The sequence below is a fragment of the Bactrocera neohumeralis genome, chromosome 6 (genome assembly GCF_024586455.1).
Source record: "Bactrocera neohumeralis isolate Rockhampton chromosome 6, APGP_CSIRO_Bneo_wtdbg2-racon-allhic-juicebox.fasta_v2, whole genome shotgun sequence".
NCBI classification, from domain to species: Eukaryota; Metazoa; Arthropoda; class Insecta; order Diptera; family Tephritidae; genus Bactrocera; species Bactrocera neohumeralis.
In genome coordinates this window covers 22,723,471-22,734,203 of record NC_065923.1, presented here as the reverse complement: position 1 = coordinate 22,734,203, position 10,733 = coordinate 22,723,471, and positions in this window count along the sequence as shown.

Here is a 10,733-nt window from a genome sequence, read left to right as displayed (position 1 = left end):
ACGTGCAATAGCAGCAACAACAACAATATTGGTAGCAGCAACAACAAAAACAACATTAAAACATTGGTATCAGTTGCAAAAACAACAATAATAAATATGGTAGTTGCAGCAACAAAAACAACAATACTAAATATGGTAGTTGCAACAACAACAACATTCGTAGCAGCATCAGCGGCGGTGTCAGCCAGCAACAACCCCATCACAATTATATGCTCTCTCTCCCCCGCGCCGCACTTGTTTCGTAGCGCTGTGCGCGTGTTTGCTCCATCCGTCTGTCGGCAAGTGCAATTCTAATGGCGCTGCTGATGACCGTAATGCCGCTGATGACGATAATGATCACTTTTGGAAATTAATGGCTGAAGTTTTTTCCATTCGCTTTCAACTCCATTTGCTTGAACACAAAACGCTTACATAGTGGCTTGTGCAGATAAGCGTGTACTGGGTTAGGGCGGTTCATTTGGGGCTTAACAAAAATAATTATTGTTTTAAGAATTTTATTAACTCTGAACTCATACTGTTAGAAGCGGGAGAATTATATGCAATAGCAAAATATTCTTATATGAAAAACAAATTAAAAACATAATCCGCTAAAATTGAAATTTCCATAAGGGATGATAGTCAGATCAGGGCGAGATGGAATGCCTTAAGGACTTGCAAGATCGCCAAGATCATATGAAAGAGCCTCGAAGGAGGTTCACACGGTGTTGAAGAGTAGGGTCTTGAAAGGTCTGCATAACGGTTGTTGGTCTCTTGACAGTTCAAAACCTACTGGCATCATAGGCGCACCGGAGGGGCATAAGTTATGACGATACATGCAGAAAGTGCATGGAAGTAGTGCATGAGAGAGACGCAGGGACACCTCCATTGCTTTTGTCCCGCATTATCTTGAACTCAGTGTAGATATGTAGGAGCTTCGTAGTTCAAGGACTAGATGGAGATCTAAATTAGATATCAAGTTACTCTTAAAGTTCGCAAAAAGCGTTAAAGTCCATATGATGATTTCTATAGCCAGGACTTCTCCGCCTGGTCTTTCCAAAGGAATGGATGTCTTGCTCTTCCTCTGCTTCCCCCGACGGATGCTGCTTCGAATATTCTCAGAGCTGGAGTGATTTCATTCGGCTGACATTCGCATATCTCGTACAGCTCATCATTCCAACGAATGCGATATTCGTCGTGGCCAATGCGCAAAGGACCATAAATCTTCTGCAGAACCTTTCTCTCGAAAACTCGCAACGTCGACGCATCAGATGTTGTCATCGTCTATGCATCTGGGCCTCCATCGGGCATTACTAAGAGCCAGTAGGTCTATGTATGACAGTCGGTCAGTATAACCTAAAGCTGGAACTTCCTTAGACAGCTAGTCAAGGACCCACAGAAAAATTAATTATGATTATTAGTATTTAACTGCTTTCTTTTTAATATTTAACTGTCTCAAGAATATTCTCGAAAGGTTAAAGGATCATCATAGTTGGCACTCTATGCCACGGAAGACAGTTGAAAATTTTTATACAATTATTATACAAGCCAAATTTGCTCAAATGTGTTCTCTAAGTCGTGGCTTTTACTGATTAAAGACATATTTTTAGACGTTGGCCGAGCATGTAGTACAAATATTGAGCATGATTTCTACAACTAGCTTTCCGAAACTTTTCGAAACATTCCTCAAATGGCAAGCCTCCATCGGAAATAATATTGTAACAACTTCTAAATCTCTAGACGAACAATTAAACGCAATAGTGTAACCGCATCACATTTGGATCCTTGCATATTACATCCAAGCAGACGAAGAGAGCAGATGAGATGGATCAACGAGGGACCTACATACATATGTGCGTTCTATATAGAATGTGTGTGACATTTTTCAGCTTTTGTGTTTTAAATGCAAAACAACCAGTGAGAGATAAGATCTAGCAAAGCAGAAGCTTTAGTGTGAAGAGATGAATGGATACAAAGTCCAAGGAAACAAGGTGCTGGAAAAATATGATAGATTATCTACGAAAGTGAGAGAACTTATGCGATAATCGAGTAATTTGGAGCTCTGGATTTACTGGCGAAATTGTTACTTCTAGATATCTACTAAGATGAGGAAATTGTTGAAATGCAATGAATTCCACATTTCAGGAAATTAATTATAAAAATAAAATCTTTGCTTAGACTGGTCCACTTTGTATTTTTTGCCAATTTTTTGGGCAGCAGAATACTCGAGAAATTAACAGAACTTAAGATTGATATTGTAACGTCCTAGACTTTTAAGTAAAGGAATGAGCGCGGAAAATATGGACTCTTTCAGATCTGAGATGGAAGATGTGATCATGAAATGCTTTTTGAACCATCAACTTAACATGACCATTTAAATTTTTTGATATGACTTCTCTAACCTTGAAGTATTTTTGTACTCCAAAGTATCACTGTCGTTTCCATAGTTTGTGGAGATTCCTAAATACTAAAAAATTCGATGCTTGAACAAGGATCCAATTTACTAAAAACTCCCTAAATTTTCGTTCGGTAGTTAGAAGTTAAAGGATGTTGGAGGATGGAGTCTTGTATAGAAGTTCACGCAAGTGAGGAAAATTCTCTGAGCTCCATGGACTTGGGAGTGGCCTGAAACGATTCTTTTACATATGGCTCAAGCAGCTCACGACTTCCGGTTTTAGACCAAGTATCCTCTGGGTAGACAAAAAACATCAGGTGGAAGGCGAGACATCTCTCCCCCAGGTTGCCTTCGCTCACAGCTTCCGACTAATATAAAAAAAAAATAGTTTTCTATTAAGAATCCAACTCTCGGCAACCAATACAGATTCTTTCACCATATTTCTGATGCCAAGCAGCTAAACATAGATCTATTGATTTTTCACAGGCTGTTCCGCTGACATCAATGCCTCGCAAATTGGAGAAAAGACTCCGGTAAGCATTTGGTGAAGGTTTAGGCGTCACTTTGTATATACTTATATGTCCATATAAATCCAAATATTTCTATTTATAAACGTCTGAGTAACTAATTATTTATTAGCAATGTAAAAAGCTTCACCTACGTAAATGGTTAGATAGCGCTTATGCTCATTATTTAGGGGAAAATCACAAAAACCATTTAGGTTTAATCAAATAATTTATTATTTATTGTTTATGTGGGAAAATTAAAGCATATGTTAAATTATTGTCAACATCAAACTGTAATGCATTTGTAATCGAGACACATTACATTACTATTTTGCCAACAAACCCCAAGACCAAAATACTTTGAAACTGTAGATAAAAAGGTTTTGTGCGTGCCCTGTAGGAAATTAAGCACCTTATCGTTAATAAATATATAAAATTATACATTGGAACAGATACCGAGAGATGAAAAGAAAGAGAGACGCATTTTCTCACAAAACAAGAAAGAAGCCAAAATGCGTGAGTACGAAAAGCTTGACAAGCTGGACGCCAGGGGTAATGCTCGAAAATTCTACGAAAAGATGCGCCGACTAACAGAAGGTTTCAAGACCAGAGCATACCCTTGTAGAATCCTCAGAGGTGATCTAAGGACTGATGGCGAAAGCATACTGAAATTATGGAGGGAACACTTCTCCAATCTGCTGATGGCAGAGAAAGCATAACACATGGAGAAGGCGAACCCGATTCCCCAATCGATGACGATGGAGCAGACGTACCATTGCCCGACCATGAAGAAGTTCGAATAGCAATTACCCGCCGGAAGAACAACAAAGCGTAGGGGCCGCCTATTCAAACACGGCGGCGAAGAACTGATAAACTGAAGCATGCATCAGCTTTCTTGTAAAATATGGTCCGACGAGAGCATGCCCAACGATTAGAATTTAAGAGTGCTCTATAAGCCTCTTCAACATCGCATATATGTAAGGTTCTATCGAGCGTATTATGTAAAAGATTAAAGCTCATCGCCAACAAACTGATTCGACCTTATCAGTGTGGCTTTAGGCTTGGAAAATCAACAACTGACCAGATAATCACCATGCACCAAATCTTGGACAAGACTCGGGAAAATAGAATCGACACACACAACCTCTTCGTCGATTTCAAAGCTCCTTTTGACATCACGAAAAGAAGCTGCCTTTGATATTCCCGCAAAACCAATACGGCTGTGTAAACTGACGTTGAGAAAAAGCTCCATCAGGATCGGGAAGGGCCTCTCGTTCGATATCAAATGATAAGGTACAATGTGCTACAGGAGCGCATAGCTGCTGGCGTACGACGATGATATTGATATCATTGGCCATAACAACCGCGCCGTTAGTTTTGCTATCTCCAAATTGAACAAAGAAGCGAAACAAATAAGTTCAGTTGTGAGCGAGGGCAAAACGAAATATCTCCTGTCATCAAACAAACATTCGCGACTTGGCTCCCACGTCATTGTTGACAGTCATAACTTCGAAGTCGTATATAATTTCTTCTATTTTGGAACTAGTATGAACACTAACAACAATCCCAGCCCCGAAATTCATCGCAGAATAACTCTTGGCAACAGGTACTACTTCGGACTGGGTAGCTAATTGAGAAGTAAAGTCGTCTCTCGACGAACAAAGACCAAACTCTACAAGTCACTCATCATTCACGTCATGCCATGTGGCACAGAGTCGTGGACGATGACAGTATCTGATGAGTCGGCGTTGTGATTTTTCAAGGGAGAGGTTCTGCGGAAGATTTATGGTCCTTTGGGCATTGGTGAATACCGCTGTCGATGGAATGATGAGCTGTACGGGATATACGACGACATTGACATAATTCAGCGAACTAAGAGACAGCAGCTATGCTGGCTACGTCATGTCAACCGAATGGATGAAAACACTCCAGCTCTGAAAGTATTCGGCGCAGTACCTGCCAGGCGAAGCAGAGGAAGAGACATATGAAATGATAAACCTAGTAGTAGATGCTAGTAGTAGACCTTGGGGAGAATATCTGGTCTGTGAAAATTGACAAATTACTTGTTTAATTGTTTAATGATCTTCATTATTATTTTCCTACCAGGTAACCCACCTATTTTATCGAGGATGTGTCTCCTATTAAACTACATTTGTATGTAGGTTCATTTACATATGTATGTGTGTGTGTGTGATTAATTTTTTTACGGTTAAAATGATTTGTTAAGTGCTTTTAATGTATAATGCGAACAAAGTAGCAAATGTGCGGTTAATAATGCATACTAACATACATTAATGCATACAAACACACACACATGTTGGTACAGTGGTGGCCATAACATATGCAACTAATACATATGTACTTCAGCATGTATGTGTTGCCACTCGATAGCGCGGCTACGGCTTTATCGCCGCGCATTAAGTGCGATATGTCGACTGATTTGTGTGTGCGTGTGTGTGTGTTTGTGTGCTCGTACAATATGTAAATTGGATTTATCAGTTAATTGAAAATATAATAATTGATCGATTTGATGGCAACTAACAACAAAATGTATTTGCACAGCGCTTTGTTTGTAAAATCACATATGCATGTAAGTACACGTTATTAACAACAATTACAACAATCAATTGCAGCAACAAATCGCACACGGTTTATATAGATTCTGATTTTGTTGGTTGTTATTGACTTTTTTGTGTTTTTTTTTGTCTTTGCGACCATCTGTCAAAAAATTAGTTTACATATAGGTTAGATTATCTTTATATATGTACATATGTAAATAGGAATATATGTACGAATATATAATTAATTAATCGAAAGTGATATGTCTACAAATAGGAAATATGTTTAGCTAAAATATTGATTTTTATGTGATTTTTTAGACCGATTAGCTCATAAATTGTTGATATAGTACGTTTCTTGATCAAAATGCTCTCTGGCGGCAGTGGATTCATGACATTAGAAAAATTGAAAATCCTAGAAAACAAAAACAAGGAAAGTTATCTTCAGCTGTCCAAGCTTTAATACTCTTTATAGGTTCTTTAATAGCAAAAAAGGCTACAAAAAAGATCTTAATCATGATTTGATGATAAATGTGCTATAATGATCCGTTGCCGGCAGCTCCGAAAAAAGTGCAGAGAGAGAAAGAGAAGGGCTTATGCAAAATTGCAGATCTCTGTCTCAAAAACTGAGGAAATAGTTCGCGTATATACAGACAGAAAGGTCAACATTGCTCAATCGACTTAGCTTACTGTTAAACTTCTTGACATAAAATTCTGGGATTTATAATTGTAAGTTGGTCTCCGCCTACCAATCGGAAATCTACAGAAAGCTTACAAAAAACGAAAATTTTTTTAAAATATTTCTCCAACTTCCTTAACCTATCTAACTAATCTGTATTTTAAATTTCTACAAAGTAGTTCTCCTTGGTTGGGATTATCTCTTCATTCGACTCAACTTTCTGAACGTCAAGAAATTTTTTTAAGGGTTTGGAAACAAAAAAATTGCACGACATCAATTCCAGAAAATTTTAAAATTTTGTTGTGACGAAGGCGGAGCTTTCATTGATAGGGCACTTTTTTCATTGTATCTTCGCCCAAAAAGCGATCGTTTTTTCACAATTCAGCTTGAACACAATACAATAATTCGGCATAGTAGAACCTGTTTTGTTCTTCTTCAGGTAATCCAAGTAGAACTCAGCTTATGAATCCCAGGGATATCTCTTCGGGCTTTAGGGTAATCTATACTTTTTCAGAGTAGGTTTACCGAGACCACTGTTTTGTCTTTCCTTTGATTTTAGGCACAAACGGTTCCATTTTTATCAATGGTCACGAAATGACACAGAAACTATTTCGGTTTACTAAAAAAGCGTCAATGACCCCTTCGCCCCTTTAATCGGCGATCTGTCAATACGGCATCTTGAACTTATTTTTTGTGGTAGCCTATTTCAGGGCCACACGCGTGGTTCATCAAAAATCGACTTGTAATCACATTGAAGTTCGCTAAACAGAGTACTAAAGATCGTTGACAGGAAACAAGGGCATCTGAGTATACTTCATACGTTTACAAGATAATCGAGCGCACCCTGAAACTATCAGAATTAGAATTAATTCACGGAAGATAAACTCAGAGCGCTCTTTAGTGTATTTATGGCATATTCGAGCTGCCACAACAATATAAACACTATCTGGTTTTCGTTTCCATATTTGATCACTGGCTTTTCAAAATGACTACGAGGTGTTCATCAATACCTTTGATGCCATTTTGTGGTGACTCGAGTTGAGGCTCAATCTCCTAAATACAAGGTATTAGGTAATTTATTTAGGTTATTTCGATCCGTATGAAATGAAAACACCTTTTACAAATTTGGTTAGATCTGTATTAGAAAATTGCTATATTGTATGAAACGTTAGTTGACAAATCCATTCTGACAAGTTAGAATCTGTTCAAAAACAATTTTTGCTTTTCGTCTTAGGGCATTTCCGATGGGATTCTAGGTTAAGTCTACCTCCATGCCCTTCATACACTAGTCATTTAAAGCTTATAAATTTACCTAAACTTAAGTACTAGTCGCACGGAAACGCTTGACATAATACTCTTACCAAAAATTCTGAATGAAAATCTTAGCTGAGCAGTTTTAGAATTCGGCGCTTAAAAAACTCTCTTGCCTTTCATAACCCGGTTAACTCCGTACGTATGCGGATTACGCCCTCCGCGTCGGTTTTATCCGGTAGGAGGTTAGTCATTCGGTTAATAATAATAAATCACTCATAATTCATAAGCCCACATTTACGTGATGAGTACACCGTTCACATTTTCAAGTCGCAAATTCCAAACGTTCAAAGAACATAAACTTATGGGCACACAAACATACATGTGTATATATAGTGTACATACGAATATTTTCTACGCCACTGTTGATAAGAAGCTACCTAGTTAAAGTGTAATTGCTTTGTTATTAATTACCCAAAAAACAAAACAAAAAAACGATTTCCAAACACTGGTAGCAGTTTCATGCCAATTATTTTTTGTAGAAAAGAAAGATAATGCGATGTAGGTCGAACGATTTCTCGAGACAGAGTGACGCTTCGATAGAAGAGGCACATATACATTTATATAGAAATACTACAAATGTACATATAATATACATACATACACATATACCAGAAATTTTAGCTACTCTAAATTATTTGTATGCCTGGGTTTTAGACTTTTGGAATGGAAAATATAGTTATAAGGTTTTTGGTTCGTTTTTTGTTTATTTATAGTTTTAAGTCAATTATTATGTAAGATATGGAAAGGTAGACAGATAAATAAATGAGGCCTAAGATCCATTGTGATCTCTCCTAAGTCACAATAACTCACTTAGCAACAGCATATTAATAAATTCCAATATACTGCTAGGTGCTATTGAGGTGACGTAATCCATATTTGGTAACATAAATCCAAGGCGTCTGCAGACTGCTGTACAATCGATGAGCAGGTGTTCTGTAGTTTCTTCCTTCAGTCCGAATCTTCTGATTCTGTGATCCGACATTGACGGTTCTCTTGACACCCATCACTGTGAGTTCAGTCCAGCCATGGGTTCATTACTCAAGGTGATGTCCAGCCCTTCAGTCATATTTCCACATTCCTAATTCTCTGACTATTATTAATTATGAATTCTAGAAGGGACATACACCATGTTTTGCAGTCCCAGCTGGCTCATTCTGTGTGCGTTTACATCGCATCCCAGGATGAAGAGCAACTTGTTTCTCCTGCAACAGTCCACTATGAAAAGTAGGCCGCTGCCAGGACGAAGTCAGTAACTTCGTTGTCGAAGCTCTTCCATGCAGAATTCTCAATTTTACTATCGACCACAGGTCAGGCTGAGGTATTAATTCCCTCGTTTTGGTTGACGGTACCGAGAAAAAATATAAATTGCTTGCTTGCACATCTGGGTAGGAATATCGTCATCATATGCATGAGCGAAATGTGCTCATAGGACGGGATCCTTCTAGTCTACCAGCTTGGTAGCGATTCGAACCAAATTAGAACTCTTCTGGTCTTTGTAATCCCCCTGCAGCATACCGCCCTTAAAATACATCCGTGGAACGATACTGGGTACCCACACCCTCTACATATGTATATGCATACCTCTTTCAGGAGGAGATATTGTAGAGCGGTAAGCTCGCTTGATTCCAGAGTCTCAGCCGAATAGCTCAAAGGCAACACAACCATCCATACATATCTGCACTGTCCCTCAGCCACCCGAGGGGGATTTGTTACGGAGAGTTGATCTCTAGCCACCTGGGCATAGTTGACCCTCTGTCGTCCTTACGGTCAGATTAACATTGACTGGACCACGACTCCGAGTCCCGCTACTCCGTTTGCTGACCACAAGCAGTATTTCAGCTCTTACGCTCCTTTGGTGCAGTGGAGACACTGCTGCCTCTAACCCTGTTACGCACCAGTTTTTCGACCTTCTCACGAGTTCTTTCCTCCTGGGGGTGCCATATAAGGCTATCTCATGCCCTTCCTCATGGGACAGACCTGCTGCCCTCTTCTTCTCCTCTTTCGACCACCTCCGGTACAAGCCCGTTATGACTCTCCGAATACGAGCAGGTGAGCCTGGTTGGAGGAATGTTGGTGGTGTTCGATATATTCTCAGCGGCCGCAGTGGATATCACCTGCTGAGCGCCGCTGCATGCAACTTCTTACTTTTAACTCATGAACACCCCTTACCTGCGCGGGCGTTCTTGTCGTTGCCGCTGTCTTTAGTCGTCGGCAATGGTTATGGTCTTGTCGTAGTTGTAGTTATTGTTTTGTTGTCTTTCATAAGCAGAACCACTCACAACGGTTGGAAGGTGCTGGTGACTTAAGTCCTTAGAGATGCCTTAGAGATAAGTCCGACAAGATGCCTGGCATTGGCAGAGGTTTTAAAATATAGTCATATATCTTGCTGCGTACATACATACTTGTATGTATATTAAGAATCACAGGAAGTATAGAAGCGATTTCCGGTTTGGATATTCGACAATATATCTCGAAATTTTCAAATATAGAGGTCGCTGAGGTATAAAATGATGTTAATATTTGCTTTTGAAATTTTTCTCTTCACTCTCTCTAAATGATTTCGAAAATTTCTCTTTGCTTCACGGCATGCAAACAGCGATTTAGGGGTGTTTAAGGTTCTCAGGTACCATTTAAAAGGTCTTTGCATTTTACTAGCTCTGATGTTGAGAGAGTTGCCAAAAAGATTTTATTTAACTTTTTTTTTAATATTTTTTATTAATTTAATATTTGTTTGGTTTACATATGTATGTATAATTTATTTAAAGGGCCTACTTATTATTTTTCCTTAAAAAATTGATATTTAGAAATTTCATTTTTTCCATTTCCATTTTTAGCCATATTCCACTTCTCGTATGGTTCAGATCATCTAACGTTACTTTGACTAACGGTTTTTTAATACTCATGTGACCAGAGCAGGGTTGCAAATAATGCATTAAAAATAATAATTGAATTAACATTTAAATTATTATTTTTTAATCTCAAAAATTTGATTTAAGCAATTTTTTAAGTTTCTAATCTTTAAAATATGTTCGAAAAATTAAAAAAAATTAAATCCGAAGTTTATATTTTTTTTTAAACTAAAACTTTAATTTTTTTAATCACAATTTTTTTAATTAACAATAATTTCCAAATGCCTAAACCAAAAGTCGGATTAAAAGAAAAATAATAATTTGAATACCGAGTACGTCATTGAAAATATGTTTTTGAATTAAAATTAAACAAATTTAAATTGAAATTTATTAATTAAAAATAATTTTTAAATATCAAATCCAAAAATGGAATTGAAAAAATTGTTAGTTTATAAT